We start from the raw sequence: 7041 nt of genomic DNA, 5'->3' as shown, positions 1-7041 counted from the left end.
TCCCCCACGCACGCGACACGCGACACGTCTCCATCGTAATCACGGTGGAACGCGGCCACTGCAATCGTGACTTACGATGCTGTTGCGTCAACGTGCAAACACGAAGGAGTTGTCTACTGTGGAGCACCACGTCAACAATGTGCGCTGAAGCGTGTGCTCCGAAACACTTTTGCCTACGCCAGCATTATACTCTAACGTCAGATCTGCCTCATATCGCCGCCTATCCTGCTTCACAGCGTGGGAAAGACTCCGACCTCCACTCCTGTGATGAATCTTGGAGTCTAACAGATGGTGGTTTCATAGTACTTCAAGCACTTTTCATAGATCCCTGTTGGTCCAGCATGGCCAGGGGACATCGGCTGGTAAGTAATTTTCAGTGTCAATAAAATTCAGCAACAGCCGTATACTTAAAGATATTTTATTTCATTCTGTAAGCAACCAGTTTCGGCATCTCATTTTGCCATCTTCAGGCCCCATACGCAGTGTTTCTCGAAAAGAACGTCGCCTTCCCTCCAGGGATTCCCTTTTGAGTTCCTGAAGCATCTCTGTGTTGTTCGAACCTACCTGTAACAGAACTAGCAGCCCACCTCCGAAATCCTTCGAGTCTTCCTTCAATTCGACCTGGTACGGATCCAACACGCTCGAGCGGTACTCAAGAATAGGTCGCACCAGCGTCCTATATGCGGTCACCTTTACAGGTGAACAACTCGTTTCTAACATCCTCCCAGTAAACCAAAGTCGACTGTTCGCCTTCCCTGCCACAGTTCCCACGTGCTCGCTCCATTTCACATCGCTTTGCAACGCCACGCCCAGATATTTGAAAGACTTTACTGTGTCAAGCAGGAAACTAGTAATACTGAATCCGAACATTACAGGTTTGTTCTTCCTACTCACCCACATTAACTTACGTTTTTCAACATTTAGAGCCAGTTGCTATTCGTCACATCAATTAGAAATTTTGTCTAAGTAGTCCTGTATCTTCCTACAGTCACTGAAGTGTGCTTTCCAGAAATCCATAAATATGGAATCTGCCTGTTGCCTTTCACCCATAGCTCGTAGTCATTTGAGAGAAGCGGAATCTGAGTTTTGCACGAGCGATGCTTTCTAAAACGATGGTCATTAGTGAACATGGTATCAAGAAAATTTATTGTATGAGAACTGAGAATACGTTGAAGGATTCTGCAGCGAACCGATGTTGGGAGTACTGTTCAGCAATTTTGCGGGTCCGTTCTTCTACCCTCCTTATATCTGGAATCAGCTGCGCTTTTTTTCCAGTCACTTGAATCTTTGTTTTGGACGAGAGATTCACGATAAGTGCAGGGTAGGTAACGGACCAATCCCATAGAGCAGTCTTTGTAAAACCGAAGTGGGGTCCCATACGGACCTAGAGATTTCTTTCTTTCAAACCTTTCAGTTGTTTCTGTACGCCAGGGATGCTTATTACTACGTCGACCACACGAGAGTCTGTCCAATGGTCAGATGACGGCATATTTGTACGATTATACTGCGTGAACGATTTATTAAATGTGAAATTTCGTTTCGCTTTCTTCAACTGCCACACCAGACTGGTCAACAAGACACTGAATGGAAGCCTTAGACGTGCTTAGCGATTTTACGTAGGACCAACTGAAGTCTAGATCTGCAGCAAAATGCAGATGCTATTAGGACCGATGCTGACCCTCTTTCTATCCTGAGTTGACACTCTACTTTGGCTTCACCAATGTACGACGGTGGCAGCATAATGGTCGCACTGTCTTGTTCGAAAACAGTTTCCCTATACTCACCCCATAGTGTTTCGCAAAACCTGCGATGCCTTTCCTTCAAGGATTCGTATTCTGTTTCCGCAACCGGATCTGTTGCGTTTTTGTATGAGCTTTACCGACCTGTCACCACCTGTGAATTCATTCGAGGCCTCTTGTCGTGTCTACTCGATAAGTGCTCTAAATGCTGCAACAATAATCTAGGATTTGTCACAAAGGGTCTTGTAAGTCTTTTTTTACTACACAACTAGTTTTCACTTCCCGTGAATGTTTTCGACAAATCTAAGTCTTCCATCGTACTTCCCTAATATTGATTTCATGTGGTCGTCCCATTTCATATCGCTTCTTAATATTACCGTTAAATACTTGTACGAGATTGGCGAGCTGAAGTTGCTGATCACTAGTCCTGTAATCGGAAACTATTCGCTTATTACTGTTTGTTCTAGGAATTAAACTGAACTGTATTGAATTTAATCGCATTTACTGGGGCCTACCATTTACTACACCAAGTGAAAAGTTCGTCAGGGTCTTCCAGCATTTGCTTGCAGTGGTACAGCTATGACACGTCCACATAGACAACACCATCACCAGCGAACAGTCTCATAGTGTGGCTGATCCTGTCTGATAGATCGTCTGTGTGTACTGAAAACACTGACGATGTCGGAGAACAATAAGGAAACATCAAAAACACCACGCATTACCCTGCCTAATACTGCGTAGGAAAGCTACTGGCATTCCGAATAGATTCCAGTTGTCCCAGAACGGATAAATATAGGTCCTTTACGGTTTCCAAGTACCTTATAACATTCTTCATGCAAAATAATAGCAATTTCAGGCAACGATGATGGACGTAGATAGGGATCACACACTCTGCTCTCGAAAGCGGACCATCAGAATTTAACAGCATCGAGATCTGCTGGTTGTGGTGGCCAGAGGGGAACGCGACAATTCACCCTAGTGCTCAGAACATTGAGTGGTGAACGATGCGAGGTGTGTCGGTAGGCGCCCTGCCGTCTTGGAATGCAGTATCATCATTGAGGAACAGACATTGTACCGAGGGATGGAGGTGATCAGCCGAAATGCTCTAACAATCATTGGCAGTAGTGCGACCTTGCCAAGTACCACGATGTAGCTGTCCAAATCATCACCAGCCCCTCCCCCCCCCCCCCCCAACAGGTCTATTCTTGCTACTTAAACTCGGCCAGAAGCTGGAAGCAGTGTGCAACAAGATTCATTCGACCGAGTGACTTTCTTCCGTTGCTTGATATTCCAGGTTATATGGCTTCGACATCACGCTTTACTGTTCCGAGCATTCGCGTCGTTGACAGATGGTTTTGGAATTCCAGATCGCCCCGAAATTTCCTACTTATGGAGCTCCCTTCGTGTCGTTTTGGCACTGAGAGAGTTGGCGAGTGCACAGAGCAGTGTTCTGAACACGAGTTAGTTGCACCGTATTGAGAGCATTGCACAGGTGTAGACAGTGGTCAAATACAATAGGGCGACTTGCATGCTTGGATGTCATCTGCATTTATGTTCAAGCATGCATTTCTCGCAGTGTTTCCATATTTTTGTCTAACTCCTGTACTTGCGTCAGCATGGAAACAGATACTGGTTGTCTGCTGCGGAGCACCATGTTTGGCATTCCTATCACTCTTCCTCGAAAAACAACAGATCTTACACTACCGGGCATTAAAATTGCTACACCACGAAGACGACATGCTACAGACACGAAATTTAACCGACAGGAAGAAGATGCTATGATATGCAAATCAATAGCTTTTCAGAGCATTCACACAGGGTTGGCGCCGGTGGCGACACCTACAACGTGCTGACATGAGAAAAGTTTCCAACCGATTTCTCATACACAAACAGCAGTTGACCGGCGTTGCCTGGTGAAACGTTGTTGCGATGCCTCGTGTAACCAGGAGAAATGCGTACCATCACGTTTCCGACTTTGATAAAGGTCGGATTGTACCCTATCGCGATTGCGGTTTATCGTTTCGCGACATTCCTGGTCGCGTTGGTCGAGATCCATTGACTGTTAGCAGAATATGGAATCGGTGGTTCAGGAGGGTAATACGGAACGCCGTGCTGGATCCCAACGGCCTCGTATCACTAGCAGTCGAGATGAAAGGCATCTTATCCGCATGGCTGTAACGGATCTGCAGCCACGTCTCGATCCCTGAGTCAACAGATGGGGACGTTTGCAAGACAACAACCATCTGCACGAACAGTTCGACAACGTTTGCAGCAGCATGGACTATCAGCTCGGAGACTACGGCTGCGGTTAGCCTTGACGCTGCATCACAGACAGGAGCGCCTGCGATGGTGTACTCAACGACGAATCTGGGTGCACGAATGGCAAAACGTCATTTTTTGGGACGAATCCAGGTTCTGTTTACAGCATCAGGATGGTCACATCCGTGTTTGGCGACATCGCGGTCGACGCACATTGGAAGCGAGTATTCGTCATCGCCATACTGGCGTATCACCCAGCGTGAATGTATAGAGTGGTGCCATCGGTTACTCGTCTCGGTCACCTCTCGTTCGCATTTACGGCACTTTGAACAGTGGACGTTACATTTCAGATGTGTTACGACCCGTGGCTCTACCCTTCATTCGATCCCTGCGAAACCGTACATTTCAGCAGGATAATGCTCGACCGCATGTTGCAGGTCCTGTACACTGCTTTGTGGTTACAGAAAATGTTCGAATGCTGCCCTGGCCAGCTCATTCTCCAGATCTCTCACCAACTGAAAACGTCTGCTCAAAGGTGGCCGAGCAACTGGCTCGTCACAATACGCCAGTCACTATTCTTGATGAACTGTGGTATCGTGTTGAAGCTGGATGGGCAGCTGTACCCGTACACGCCATCCAAGCTCTCTTTGACTCAATGCCCAGGCGTATTACGGGCGGAGTTGGTTGTTCTGGGTGCTGATATCTCTGGATCTATGCACCCAAATTGCGTGAAAATGTAGTCACATGTCAGTTCTAGTATAATATATTTGTTCAATGAATACCCGTTTATCATATGTATTTCTTCTTGGTGCAGCAGCTTTAGTGGCCAGTAGTGTATTTTTATTTCTGTGTATCACTGGCCGTGGGGTATAACGTAGAGCCTTCAGTTGTTCAAACTCTCCAAGGGCAGATCATATACGATAGTATGTTGCTTGTAAGTGTTAGCGTGCCCAGCGCCTTTAGGAAATCGAGGAAGATGGGAATCACCCGCTCACCTGCAGCTGTTGTTTGCACCATGTCGTGTGTAAAGTGGTCTTTTCTGGATCCGCGCTGACAAGTACCGTGCGTTCTCGATCCGCGCTGACAATAGCGTGAGTGATACTGTGTCGCGCCACGTTGGCACCCCTGCGGCCGCGCGGCAGTCACATCCGGAGCGGCGGCGGCGGCGGCGGCGGCGGCGGCTGCGCAGGTTCCCACACGCCAGTCGGCGGCGGCGGCGGCGGCGTGCGATGCCCGCAGAGGCAGCGGCAGCGGCAGCGCGAGGCCACGCCGGGCCCGGCCGAGATTCTAATCAACAGGGGCAGCTGATTGATACGGCCCGGCAAGTAGCCGCTTAATGAAGAATGCCGAGTAATTACTGTCCGCACTTGCAGGAATCCGGCTGGCGGCCCTCGCCTGCTAAACCATTTACCATTTAATTTCCAACGAAAAATTACATAAGCCTTAATGGCAATGAATATTACCAACGCCGGGTTCATAAAAGGGGGGAGGGGCCGATAGGGCGGACCCGAGCCGAAACTCGGTGGGCAAGGGGCAGGGGGGGAGGACCGGGGGGCGGGGAATTTTAACGGCAGGAGCTTATAACGAAGCCAGCGCCGCGGCTAAATATAGGAAGACGGAGCCACAGATATTTTTATATCCTGGAAATAATGGAGTGGGAGGAGCTGATGGGGTCACCTGTGTGGGGGACCGCCGCACCGTTTGACCCTCGCCCGGCGTTCGTACGCGCTCCGCGATTTAGGGTGACAGCTTTATTCTCATTTCCGTGAAACTGAACCTTATCGGCTGGTCGGGGAGTCGCTGCAATTTGCCCCGCGGTCAGTTGTCGTCCACCTGCGCCAGGGCCAGCTCTTTTTTTTGTTCATCTCTGACAAGCTTTCCACAGTATGACACACTTTCTTTTTTTGGAGTGCGTGTCGGCTTCCAAGAAGTCTGGTATAATACCGTGTTGCCCAAATGAAAGCAAAAAGGTTTGTCTTCGGGTTAATGTCAATAATGAGCTCAGTATGCTGATATTCTGTTCCTCACAGACAAATAGCTCGTCTGCCGGCCGGGGTGGCCGAGCGGTTCTAGGCGCTCAGTCCGGAACCGCGCGACTGCTACGGTCGCAGGTTCGAATCCTGCCTCGGGCATGGATGTGTGTGATGTCCTTAGGTCATTTAGGTTTAAGTAGTTCTAAGTTCTATGGGACTGATGACCTCAGAAGTCCCATAGTGCTCAGAGCCATGTGAACCAAACAGCTCGCCTGAAAGTGCCATCACATGCGTCTCGTCCATTAGGTATTGCGTTCCTCTTCCTCTGATCGCCACGGCACACAACACTCAAGAATCATTCAAGTTTTTGATTACAAGCAATGTTGACCTGCAGACTTATTCATTATTTCACATTTTTGACCTTAAGACATTGTTGGAACTATGATTTTACACGGTTTTCCTTATTCCCTTTTTCTTTTGTGTTCCCAAAATCTCCTCATTCTTTAACCTTGTTTCTGTTCCCTTTTTTCTGCCAATAATTTCCCATGGGTAGATCACATAACTAATGAGGAGGTATTGAATAGAATTGGGGAGAAGAGGAGTTTGTGGCACAACTTGATCAGAAGAAGGGATCGGTTGGTAGGACATGTTTTGAGGCATCATGGGAGCACCAATTTAGTATTGGAGGGCAGCGTGGAGGGTAAAAATCGTAGAGGGAGACCAAGAGATGAATACACAAACCAGATTCAGAAGGATGCAGGCTGCAGTAGGTACTGGGAGATGAAGAGGCTTGCACAGGATAGAGTAGCATGGAGAGCTGCATCAAACCAGTCTCTGGACTGAAGACCACAACAACAACAACAATTTCCCATCAGGCTCGATACAGTTGCTGTACACTTCAAACAAAATTTGAGTCTCATTTCAAATAGGCATCCCATTCATACAGTTACAGCTGCTGGTGACTCCAATCTACGTGTTGGCGAAAATACATGTTTAAAATCGGAGATAGGCATAAACGTGGTCCGAAATCGCTCTGAATGCTTTCTCAGAAAATTATGTTGAACAATTAG

The sequence above is a fragment of the Schistocerca nitens genome, chromosome 7, assembly GCF_023898315.1.
Source record: "Schistocerca nitens isolate TAMUIC-IGC-003100 chromosome 7, iqSchNite1.1, whole genome shotgun sequence".
NCBI lineage: Eukaryota > Metazoa > Arthropoda > Insecta > Orthoptera > Acrididae > Schistocerca > Schistocerca nitens.
The sequence above is the reverse complement of the archived record's forward strand: the minus strand, read 5'-3'. Positions refer to the sequence as shown.